The sequence below is a fragment of the Corvus kubaryi genome, unplaced genomic scaffold (assembly GCF_017639235.1).
Source record: "Corvus kubaryi isolate FWS band 111438036 unplaced genomic scaffold, C.kubaryi_AGA036_p1.0 75, whole genome shotgun sequence".
NCBI classification, from domain to species: Eukaryota; Metazoa; Chordata; class Aves; order Passeriformes; family Corvidae; genus Corvus; species Corvus kubaryi.
In genome coordinates, this window is record NW_024582062.1 from 262,726 (window position 1) to 275,414 (window position 12,689).

General features: G+C 47.5%; 1 protein-coding gene across 1 annotated transcript in view; it reads left to right on the forward strand.

Moving 5' to 3' along the window:
- Positions 1-411: 411 nt before the first annotated feature.
- DISP3 (dispatched RND transporter family member 3) overlaps positions 412-12,689 on the forward strand; it is a 47,467-nt gene continuing 35,189 nt past the window's right edge. The window contains exon 1 of the mRNA XM_042051371.1: positions 412-629. The gene's annotated coding sequence lies outside the window, so the exon portion shown is untranslated. The remainder of the gene's footprint in view (positions 630-12,689) is intronic.

Genomic DNA, 12,689 nt, shown 5'->3' on the forward strand with positions numbered 1-12,689 from the left:
AAGGGCTTCCTCCGCGGGCGGGCAGGGCAGTCCCGGAAGGTCCCGCATCCCGGAGAGTCCACGGGCACCCGCAGCTCCTCGCTTCGGCGGCCGCTCCGTTACCTGCCCTCTCTGCTAAGGAGTTGCGCGGGGAGGGCTGTCACCGGGGGCCGTTCCTAAGCGCCGTGTCCGCGCTGCCCTGCCCGGCGGCGGCCGCTCTCCCGGCGGTACCGGGCCCTGTGCTGGGACTGCCTTCCCACCGGGGCTGCCTGTCCGGTGCCACCGCACCGGGGCCACCGGGGCGAGGGCCGCACAGGGGCACGGTTTATAAACGCGATTTATAGCACGGCTGCAGCGCCGCCCGCAGCCTGGCGGGGCGGCGGCAGCCCCGGAGCTGCGCACCGCACCGCACCGCACCGCACCGCTCCGCGGCACAGCGGCGGGCGCTGGCGGTCGCCCTTCCGCCCACGGCGGCCGCGGCGCTCGGCGGAGCGGCATCTAAAGGCGGTGGCGGGGCCGGGTCAGGGTTGCGGGACCAGCACCGCCGCACGCCGCTGCCGCCGGCGCTGCAACGAGCACCGGTACCGGGGGAGTCGGCGCTGCCCGGAATCGCTGCGAGCCCAGGGCTGCTGCCGCTCGGCGAAGCGGAGGTGAGTGATGCGCTCCGCGGCCTCGGGGTCTGCGGGGGCTTGGGAGTCTGTGAGCACAGCCGTCTGTCGTGGTGCCATCTCCGCCGCCGGCCCTCAGCGCTCGGCCCTGCCCGGGTGGGTGGCCCGGGGGGTCGGTCGGGCTCTCAGGTCCCGCAGTGCCCAGGGACAACATCGCTTCCAATCGCGCTTTTTTTTTTTTTTCCCCTTTTTTTTTTTTTTTTCGCCCCCCACCTCCTTTCGCCCCCCATCCCCCCCCCCACCCCCCCCCCCCCCCGCTTCCTTTTTTCTTTCCCCCTGGGAATCCAACAGCTAAATCCCTCAGTTGTGTGTTTAGCCCACTCTCCCTGGAAGCTCTGGATAGTTCATGAATATGCACAGAGAGAGCCTTTCCCGGGAGGCTGCCCCTATAATGAGCTGATTGAGCTGCGCCTGCAGCAGGGTTGTTCTCCTGGGGGAAAAGTTGGGCGCCAGAACTGAGCAGCTTTGTGTCCCCGGCTTCACGGAGGCTTGGCCGGCCTCCCTGAGGAGGAGCAGAGTCAGTGGGGTATTCGCCGTACTCAGTTGTGTTAGCAGGTTCAGCCAGGCAGGATCCTCATCTGCTGTGTGTCCAAAAGATATAAAGAGCATCATGTACCTAGTACACGTAAGGCAACTTTCCTGTTTTATACCATCTTGTGCAGAAATGGACTTTTCCTGTCTAAAATCACCGCACCACTTAATAAGGACATTTCATTGCTTAGCAACAGTCCCAACTCAGCTTGGTCCTGGGCTCTTGCCATTCAGGTGGTCTCCAAAGATGTGCCAGTAAAACGGCTGCTGTCCTGGAGAAGAGGACCTCTTCTGTTTTTTCCTTGGTGATGTGATGACCAAGCCAAAAGAGTGAGGCTGGTTGCCACTGCCCAAGTATTTAAGAGCACTTGAGAGACTGGGAGCTGAGTGTAACTGAAAAATTCCAGTCCAGACAGAGTAAGCTGGAAGTGGCCGGTCCTTCAGGCATGTGTGGGACCTTGCAGCTGCCTTGATGCTGCCTCCTGTGTCACTTGCACCTTTGTTTTGTGCACAGGCATAGCAGCATGCTGGTTAACAACCTTCACTTATGCAATTATTAGAATAGTATTTTGACAGCTGTGCAGAGTCTGCTAGGGTTTAATGTAATACACAAACAAATAAGTTCCTTTAAAATAAGGCTGATGCATGCCCTTGTCTGCTGTGTCAAGACAGACTCTAGTTAAGTGGGGTGAGGACTTGTGCTTTGGAAGAGAAGTACTTTCACAATTCAAATGACAGAATAAACACACAGACTTTTTGCTCACAAAGCCACATCCTGATACACATAAAATCTGCTACCCTAGAAACTCAGGCTTTTAAAAAAAATTTCTCCATGAAAATGTGTGTAAACTTTTGAAACTAGCTGTCTGTTCTCATCAGAACAACTTTGCTTGGGGACAGTATTTTTCCCTCTTTCTCATCAATAACCTTGTAAAGTGTTGATAAAGATATAATCCACAGCATCAGCTTCCTTTAATTGCTCTTTTAGACTGTGTATCGAGATGGAAACCTAGCAACACAACAACTTGAAGGGAGATGTTTCAATAGCTACACTTCTTTTATCACCCTGGATGCATCTTCAGAGGTTAGACTCATCAAGCTAGTCTCTTTACCCTTTAGAGCCTTATAGCTTGATTCCCTAAACCTGGAATAAAACAGAACTGAGCTAGTGAAAAAGACAATGAAGATGGAATGGAAAAGCTTAATATGATAAAAGATCCATTCTTCCTTTCTTCCTGCTGCCCCTGTGAATACCTGCAGTATTCCCATGGGAAAGATAACTCCTCTACAGAGAGAGAATGCTTGTCTAATAGGAAAATGATTCAAGGGGAAACTACCCTTCAGCATTTGTGTCCATTTCACCTAGAGGCACAAGGGGAAAGCTAAGGGACCAATGGCCCAGAGCAGTGTGTAACAGTGTAATGTGTGAGAACCGGACTGGCATTTGAGAAGAAGCATCAGCATCATCCAATCTCCAATTGCCCATGGTGATGACGACTGTGATTCCGTTTCTGCAATGTACAGGACAAATTCATCCTCAGGGGTAGGAAAAAACCCCAAACCACAACCCCAAACGTGAGCTGAAGTCACTGATACTCTATTCAGATTTCCCTCACTCACTATAGTGTAGTGCTTTTAGCTATATTGACAAACGCCCTTGTTGTGCATAGCCTCCTTACCATAGAATAAGGCACTTACAGGGAGTCAAGGTGACAATGTAATTTGGGGGTGCATAAATGAGGGATTTCACACCGGTGAAATTGCTGTTAGTTTTCAGATATTTGGGGAAAATATGTTTGCTAGGTGCTAAAAATTCTCTCAATACCTAGTGTGTCCTTGGCTGTGCCTCCCAAGATCTTGTACTTTTTCAGTGTTAATGAACAAAACATCGCAAATGCCTTTGTCAGACCAACAGAAGAAGCAGTTAAGTTACAGGAGAACTCTGACCCCTTCTGTATCTGTCATTTCTGAACTGCAAATGAAGTTTTATTAATAAGCTGTATTTTGCAGGAGTTTATGGGGTGGCTGTGATGTGTGTGTATGTAATCAAATCACATGACAGTGATAGGATGGGTGCATTTCGATTTGGCACAGGGAGAGCGTATGCACACGGTGTTAACATTTTGCATCCAAAAAAGCCACAGCACATCTGAAATCCTCTTGTGGTACCAGTGCTCCAAGATAAGTGCTCCTTATACAAAGACTTGCCTGTTGGTTACGAGTACTTAATAAGTAAGCTTGAGTGAAACTGGAGCAGGATAGAAGTTCATACCCTGGTGCATATGGAAAATCTGGATAAACTATGATTTTTATTTCTTAAGTTTAATCGGGTCCTTCTGTGAGTCCCAGGGCGTCTCTGGATGATGCTGCTGTGGTCTCTGTGCATGCCAACATGCAGTAAATCCTGGCAGGACTCTCTTCAGCATGAAGTATTTCACATACAATTGGTTTAATCCTCTAATCTTACCAAGCACTGACATAAATGAGAATTTAACAGGTTAGTTCATTCTAAAAAATCAAATCCCGTTATATTTCTCAAGGTAGTGCAAAAGATTTCTCCTTTTACTTACTTGATTGGCTTATTTTTTTAATCCATTGTTTGTTTAGAGGTATCAAACTATAGATTTGGGCTTAATGGTGAAAGGTACAGGTAATCGGCTCTCCTGTGATGCGAGTTTATCTGCGGTTTGAACAGCTGGAGGGGATTTCAGGATCAGAGCAAGTAGTGTGGCCTGAGGGCCTGGTTACTGGGAGCTGTGAGCTTGGCAGAGGAAGGAGTTTCTACTAAGTCTCAGTGCTTCTTACCTCCTCGGCGACAGCAGTCCTGTGCACTTTTTATTGCTTTTGTGCCAGTCAAGAGGAGCAGATGTCCTTTGCCTTCTTCCTTCCCACACACCTCGCCGTTTCTCTCTCTCTAGAGAGATAAGCAGTCCTCACAAGGTGTGTGTGAAAACTGTCGTTCGGCTCTGTGAGTGTGTGGCCAGGGGCCCGGGAAAGTGTTTTCAGACCTCGTGATGAAGTTGAGCAATGAAATACTAGTTTCTAGAACTCCCTTAATCTCCCCCCGTGATACCGCAGAACAGGCTGTCTCTTTAAATGATTGATTTCACACAGATTTACCTGGGTTCATTCATCTTGTTGTAGCTTTACCACGGTGAATTTTCTCTCAGGTCTGCCCTTACCAGTGCCTTTGCTAAGGGCTGGATCCTGCCTCCTCTCCTCTTTCAGAGCAGCACCTCATTTCGTGAATAGCTCTGCTGCATTCAGTGAGACCGTTAAAGAGGAAGGTGCTGTGGTGCCTGTGACTCAGACTAATGCAAGTCAATTTAAAGGACAGATTAAGCGCAGTGTGAGTATGGATTGCAGTGTCTGGCCCTTAATGAATAATTCAGGAGTATGGAGGAGACAGTGCAAGAGTTAAGTGCTTAATCCAGCTCTAGGTGAAGTCAGCAAAAGGCTTCCCATTGACCCCTGTCCGGGATATGTTTCAGCAAAGCTTAACTATGTGTAAGTTTGTAAATTGTCCCATTGATGGCAGTGTGCTTCAGGCGTGAGCTACAGCAACTGTCCGCATTAGCACCCAGCTGAATGTTGTTTATGAATCTCTTGCCTCTTACACTGTCATTAACCGTCCTCTGCAGCACCTAAAGGAAGATTTCTGAGGTCTCAGCACGGTTGTTGAGTCACACTTTTATAGTATTGAAAACCAGAAAAGATTAATAACTGGAGTGCCACACCACTAACAGAAAATACAGACAGAAAAAGATTGGCAAAAAAAGCTTCAAAGGTTTCATTTTGGTTGCTTAGAGCCAGGGATGGTGCCCTCCTTCTGCAAGAACAAGACAATTGCCTGTGATAGGAATCCTACCAGCACTGGACACACAGCCTTTCACAGCTCAGGGAGTCCACTTGTGCCTGCTCTGCCAGTAGCTGAGTGTGATCTGCCTTCCTGGCGTGAATTGAACCCCCAGGGACTGCAACTGCTCCTGGAAGACCCGATGTGGGAATGGCAGAACAGTTTTGCTGGTGGGAACCAGAGGATGCTCTGCAGCTCTTGTTTTCAAGTTTTTATGGGTCTGTAGCACCTGGGAATCCTGTCCTTCCAGCTACTCCAGAGAGATTTACTTTCCCATAAAGGTTCAGTTCAGCACAGCCACTAGCAGTGCTGATTTTTTTCATGATGGCAGCAGCATCAGCAACTTGGAGGGGCAGGGCATCTCCTCCTTCTGGTTGTAACATATAAAACTTCTAGCGTAACCTGTGCCTTTGTTCTGAGCCTCCAGATTCTGGCAGTGCCACAGGCTTTTGCACACCCACGGCAGAGCACGGCACCCCAGAGACAGGCTGTCTCCTGCACTGAAATTAGGGCTTCACAGATACCTCACCCTTTTTTCCTGTTTTAGAGTTCTCTCTGCTTGCTGGGAGAAGTGGTTTGGGGGACAAGGCTGGGATACTTTCCCTGCCATCTGCCTTAAGGCAGCAGGCTTGAGAGCTGGCAGAGTTACTTCCTGATCTTTGCCAAGCTCTGTTAACACAGAACAGCTCCTCCTGAATAGAAGGCAGTTCATGTTACATAAATAGTGGAGAAAGGGGAGAGGCCAGTGTGTTTAGAGGGGTTGAAAGCCACACTGGCAGTCATCTGATTCTTGAACTACTGCTTGGCCTTGACTCTCTGCTGCTTTATGGGGGGAGAGTCAGGGGTGAGTGTCATTTTTCTGCCTGGACTTGAAGGTGTGGATATTGTTGCTTCTGGGGCCTGGTTCTGCAGCTGCATCTCAATTGCAGTCATGTTGGTGAAGTCACTTGGGATTTGTTACTGGGAATGTTATCTGAGATCTACCTGCTAAACTAACTACATGGATAAGCTTATTTGGGCTTCAGGGCATCCTGTTTCATGCTGCCACAGACTTTCTTCCCATCTTACTTTTGCATAGCAGAAATCTCTTTGACTTGAACAAAGAGGAGGATTCCTGGAGATCTCTAGTTTTACTCTGAGCTCACTTGGCTGATGTTGGGCTAGCAAGTCACAGGGTCTCTGTGTCACTGTCGCTGTCTCTGTTAAATGGAGTTGTAGGTACAACTGCTGCTTCTCAGATGGCAACTAAAGCTGAATGATGTTAGCTGTAACTTGCTTGGTCTGTATTTAGCTTCTGTGAAAGTCAGCAAAAGTAATAGCTGAATTCCATCAGAGCTGAAGCTCAACTGTGGAACCTTGCTTAATTAATTTGTGAACTTGCATATAATCCTATGTATTTCCCTAGAGGAATAAGGAATTGGATCTGATAGGTGTTTGCAAAGGGTTTATGCAGTCTCTGATATATGATGCACAAAGTACTCTTTGCTCCTAGGGGGATGTTGGCTTGTTTCTTGGCTCTGTGTTACACCCAGGAGCTGAGAATGAACTGCTTTTGAGCTGTATTAAAGCCTTTGGAGACAGTTTGGAAAAAAAACCCAAACAACACCTAACCCTTCTACTGCTTGGGGTACTGCTGCACTTGCAGCACACTTGGTTCCCTGAATCCAATAAGTTCTCTCTTTGTTCCACCTTTTAACAAGGGAAATGAATTACTGAAGAAGATGGGGCTGCAGACTCAGATTTGAACTAGAACCCAATGGGGCATTTTAAACATGTTTGAGAAATGCCCAAAGCAACCCTGACTCCTGCTTATAAATCAAACCTGGCCAAATCCTCTGTCTTCATATTTACACTGCCACCTCTTTCACTCCACCTCTCCCCTTCCACACCCTCCCACTTGCTCTCCAGCTAAAACTCAGGCACCAGGTTTAATCTCCAAGCCAATTTTTATAGCTGAGTTGAAACTGGAAGGTGGACAGGCCCACAAGAGCATGAAAGTGACTCAGTAACACAATGGGCTCCAGTTAAACTGGGAGTCTGGACAATATAAACATCAGCTTGTTTTGAAAGCTAAATTTATTTTGCCTGAAAGCTCAGGGTAGCTCTTGGACCATGCTGAAAACTGCTCCTTCTGGTGCTTCCTGCCAACAGTTGCAATTTCCAGCCTCTGGGCATTGCAGGGTGGGCTTTTTCAGGACTCACAGAGCACCTTGTCAGTGCCTTGGACTTCTCTGAGTGTCCAGTCTCTGAATGTGCTTCTTAGTGGAGTGTCTCACATCTGATGTATATGCTTCAAGCCATTCCTTTCCACATCCAAACTGAATTTTATGTCCAGGGCCATCCCTTCACTTTTTCCCCATCCTAACTCTTGCATCTCAGCTCTGTCCCTTCACACAGGGCTCAGAGATGGGCAGCAAGTGGGCAGCTGAGCTGTGGTCTGTGGTGGTCTTTGGTCCATTTCATACTTGTCTCTGGTGTCAATGCATGCACAGAGCATGGCAGAAAAGCTGCAGCATCGTAGGGTGCTATAAAACACCAGCCTATGACAACTGGAAACAAGATATATCAGCAGGTAAATGTTTCATCCCCTGTGGCACTGCTTAAGCCAAAGAAGCAAAGCTTCATTCCTGTAAATCAGCTGTCTGGAACCAATTCCTTGGTGCAAGTTTCCTCATAGTAACTCCAGAGTTCATAGCATGGGTTTTTGTGTAAGTGGCACAGGAAAGCATCTTGCCTTGTTTAGATTCCAAAAACGGAGAGCTCTACTATAAGTAGCAGACAAATAAAATTTTGATGACATTTCCTTTACAGACCTCTTGCAGTGCCTTGTATTTCTGATGTGTTGTGGGGAGATAATTCCTTCTGGATCCAAATCTTGGCTTACATGCAGCTAAATTCGTTCCTGCATGTACACCACCTGCCTACATGCTCATTTACTTGGTTATGTTGCAGATCCTGGTACTGTTCGCATTTCCATTTCTCTGGCTGATTTGGGAAGGGCCAACAGTGACTTTTCCTCTTGTACTCAGCCAAAAGCCTGGTTTCCAGAGGGCCAGACACAGTTCCACATCCACACAGGGCAGTGGAGTGAGTCCCTTTGAAAATCAATTTACAGATGTCTTTGCAAAAATAGCCTGTGTTTGCTTGTGAAGGGGAATCCCAGGAGTCTTTTGAACAAGGCATGTTGTGAAATGATGGAAGTCTCGAACTCCAAAATATGAGAGCAATTCAGAGCAGATTATGTGCTTTGCCCCAGGAAAGCTGGAAAAACTAGAGCCACAAATATTACCTTCATTTTTGTGTTTTAACTGCAGGACTTTGTCCTAAGAGATAGCACAAGTAGCATCTCAGCCTGCGAACATCTGTCTGAAAGTGTGGGATGCAGTAAGGAACTGGGAACAATTGCCTGAAATGCTTTGGTCCTTTGCCAGGTGGCAGTTCTCGTCCCTTTGGGTTGGCTGATTGCCACTCATGAGCTGCTCCTGTGCAGCTCCTATGGCTGTGAATCTCTGCATCTTTGGTGGTAGAAGGGGAATAAAGACAAGGGTGATGTTTGCCTCTTTCTGAACTGCTTCAGATCATGGACCTCCAGGTCTGTGCTGGGAGGGAGGAGAAGAGCGCAGAGAGGAGGACATTCCTACTGTCTCAGCTCAGTCCTGGTGGCCTAAATCTGTATCCTAGAGACGTGGCTTCACTGGAAGCTTCTGGGAGCTGTTACAAGCAATGTTTCCCTCCCTTGCACAGTGACTAATAGGAACCAGCTCATGGTGTCTCTTGTTTGTATTAGGAAGCATCCTGGACTTTGTCTGAGACGAATGTGTCATTAAAGCCTGTTTGCTTATTCTGAGACCCTGCCCCCTCCTCTGCTAATGGTCTGCAGGACTGTGCTTATTGAGCTGTAGTAATATTTAATGTGAGTTTCTGCATGGCTGGTGCAGCTGGCAGTAAGCTTTAAGTCATTGTACTGGCAGGGGATCTGCTGACCTGCTGCTCAGGCACTGAGGCAGCTTGTCTTGTCTCCACATCTTCCCCTCAAGAAGTTTTTCTTCTGTTCTGAAAAACCTTGTGCTTGCCCAGGTCCTGCTCCAGAGCAGTGAGCTGTGTGACATTAGAGGCTCTTCAGCCTCTGGATATTGCACATCTTCTTCCAGATTTCTCACTGATTCTTGGAAGATGAAATATCAGTGCTAATTAGATTAATTCCGCAAGCACTGGGTTTTCATGGGAGGAGAGCAGGTAACTGCATCTATTTGAGAGAGAGAGAGGTGTGGGAGGTAAGAAAGACATACCTGCTCCGATCCCACTTTTCAGGCTGCTAAAAGCCAGCCAGCTACAAGCTGCTTTGTGAGTCCCTCCTGATCCAGTAGTAAGTTTTCCATGGGTTACTATAAAGCATAGTTTGCTGCAGTTATTCTCACTCAGTTGTAGTGACGGTCAGGATGAATTCCCCCCAAAATTCACCCTCACATTCTCAGAAATAGGAGGCTGTGTCTGTGCGACAGATAAGCTCAGCTCAGTGAATGGAGCTGGAATGGTGCACAAGTATTTCAGTATTCCTGCTACTCCCTCATTTGGGAGAGGGCTACAGATCACCCACTCCTCTCTCACGCTGGTGTATGGAAAGCCCTGCTGAAAAAGTCAATGTTACTGAAATACCATGGGAGCTGTGTCCTCACCACAGCCTTACAGCCTTTCTGTTCCAAATCTGGCATTTTCTGATGTCAGTAAATTGTAGCAGTGAAAAATAAGACTTGTAGATCCATTAGATCTAAATGGGTAGCGCCTGGAGTGAGACACTGTGACCTGCATGACTCAACACATGTGCAGATGGGACTCTGTGCCTGTTCCTCCCCTTTCTGGAAGGTCAGAGCACAACGAGCAGAGCTGGCTAAGTACACTCTTCAGGTGGAGCACTTGTAACATTTTCTTGTAACCTTACTGTACCTTTTACCACCTTTGGAGTGGCAAGAAGTGGAGCTGAAACAGCTGCCTGTGCTGTGGTTGGCGAGAAGGCCTGGCAGCACAGGTTGGAATTCCTGCCTTATCTTTCATATTGCTGCCCACAGAACCACAGCCAGCAAAGCCTCCTCTGCACAAACTGCTGCTTGAGCTGCTGAGAGAAACAGCTCAGATGGAGGGTGAGGAAGAAGTTTTCCTCCTCCTTCTCAGCGATGAACTAGCAGCTTATGTGAATACTGTGGAGAGGAGCCTTTAGGAGAGGGTGTTTTGATCAGTCCCAGAAGCAGTGTGCACACCAGCAGGGTATTGCTGGAGAACTGCACATGGATGAGGCTGCACAGCCAGCCCTTGTCTGTGTCTTTCCTCCCACTGCAAAGGGTGGCTGTGGGGAGAGGGGTCAGAGTCTGCATGGGAATCCTGCAGCTGAGCACAGAGTGGTATCAGTCCCGGTGGTTAACGTAAACTGGGGAGGCTGAGCACAGGGTAGAATAATAAATTACTGGTAGGCACTGCCAGCAGGATCTGGCTTTCCTTTCCAGGGTGACAGTGATGTATGAAGTTGGAGTGTAGCAGCACACAAGCTTTGGGGATGGCAGTTTATTCCACTGGCTTGGGAATTGATGATTCCCCTCTGTGGTCTGACATTCCTTCCTGGAGTGATACTTCTTGGGATAGTAATGCAAGGCCCTGGTTTGTGGCAGCCATCTACATGTAATGATCTGTAAAGGCTTTGCTCTGAGCACAGGTGCTTAGGGGTAGGTGCTGGAGTGTGGGAATCCACATACCTTTGACAAGCTTGTTCTTTGGGCCCCTGGCAGGTGGGATCCAGGGTGCTTTTGAAATCTGTCAAGGCACCCAAAGGCACCCAGCTGAGCCAGAAGAGATCCCTTTACTTAGAAACAGCAACTGGCTGGGGCTCAGACAAAATCTAAGTAACTTTTGTAGTGGTTAGGTAAGTAACATCTGAAGCATATCAGAGCCTCAGCTTGTTTGGTGTCTGTGTGCAGAAACCTGGAATTGCCACATGCCTGAGTGACAGCACAGCTTATCACCAGCACAAGCAAGTAGCTTGAGTAGTAAATATGGCATAGGGCTGTGAGGCATGTTTTGTGAGATTATAACCAAGAAAGCTGCTTCTGACATCTACAATAATTAGTTACAATAACCAGGAGCAAATTATTTTATCAGGAAATTAATTTTCTTTGGCAGTGACATGCATGTTAGCGAAGTGTTCTGCAGCAATCCCGGGATGTTAGGGCACTGAACGTGCATGGTTTGATGTGAGCAAATCCTTGTGACCTTTGCCTTTGAAAAGTGCCAGTTTCAATACTTTAAAGCATGTATTTTGAGGCAATTTATTGGTTTATTTTTGGTAGTGTAGATGGTGTGAATATGGCTGTCATTGGGGAGGTTGGATATCCCTCACCAGCATAAAGGTTATGTTGCACAGTGATGGTTATGTTTGATGATACAGCTCAAATTATACTTGCAGAACACAGCAGAGTTTGTGGTTTGTTGCACACAGCCCCCATCTTTGCCCTCAAAAAGATCTGGTATCCTGTGTGTCAAGCTAGGCACCCAAAATGTCTACTTCTTCCTTCATCTCCTGAGCTCCAGCATCTGTCAGATGCAGACTACACCACCCCCTCCTTCTCTGAGATGCTGGGAGAAGATTCAGTTCAGCCCTGTTTGTTCAGCCCTCAGACTCTGTTGTGACAGGCAGTGTTGAAAAGCTCATGTGGAAATTAATAATTCTGCCTGTGAGCCAGGCATGAGCGGTGTGCAGGAAATGAGGCATGAGACCACACACTGAATGATGAGGAGACAACAGGGGAGCAAATAACTGCTGGGTTTGGGGAGCATTATCCATCGCATGCACTGGTGGAAGCCTTGGACACTGGGCTTGTAAGCAAAACTACACTGCAGAGCATTTACAAAAGAAGGACAAATTAAGGATTCTGTGTCGGCCCTGAATTTGGCGTTTCTTCACTGATGAGTGCTTGACTTTGCAGCTAATCTTTCCACACTGTTTTTGGCATGCAATTATGAGTAGATCTAATCAGTGTTTGTCAGAGCCTGGAGTAGCAGGTGGGTGCACGCAGAAGATCCTCGACGTCGTATGCTGAGAGTGCTCCAAGCAGCCTTTATCCAGTCAGAAAGCTGGTCAAGAGATGGTAGAATCATTTAGGTTGGAAAAGCTCATTGAACCTAATCACTTAAGATCATTGATCCTTCTGTTTCCAGCTGCTCTTATCTTAGCCAGGGTGTAAAAGTTCCTGTAGGGCTGAAGAGGGGTGGAACAGTCAGCAGTGGAACACCTCAGTAAGAGATGTGGATGCGTGTGCCTATGCTTGATTTCATAAAGCTTGTGATCAGATAATCCTCTTTCCTATATACAGCCCTGTCTGTTGTCTTGCTTTTTGTGAGCAAGTGGAGTTATAGACTCTAGAGCTTTAATGTATATATATATTTAAAATATTTTTGTTGAACTTTTTTTCCGGCAAACACATCTTTATATCATTCCACTGTAATTCCAACAGCTCTGTGCTGCTAGAGCATTCTGATGTCATTCTGATCTGCAAAGTGCCTGGAGTCTGGTAGTGTTTTTGTGCATCTTACCAAAGGATTTAAAGCAAGTAGAAAGGGAAATGCAAAGCACACAGAAAGAAAATAGATTAAAGCCTTGTTGCTGTGTT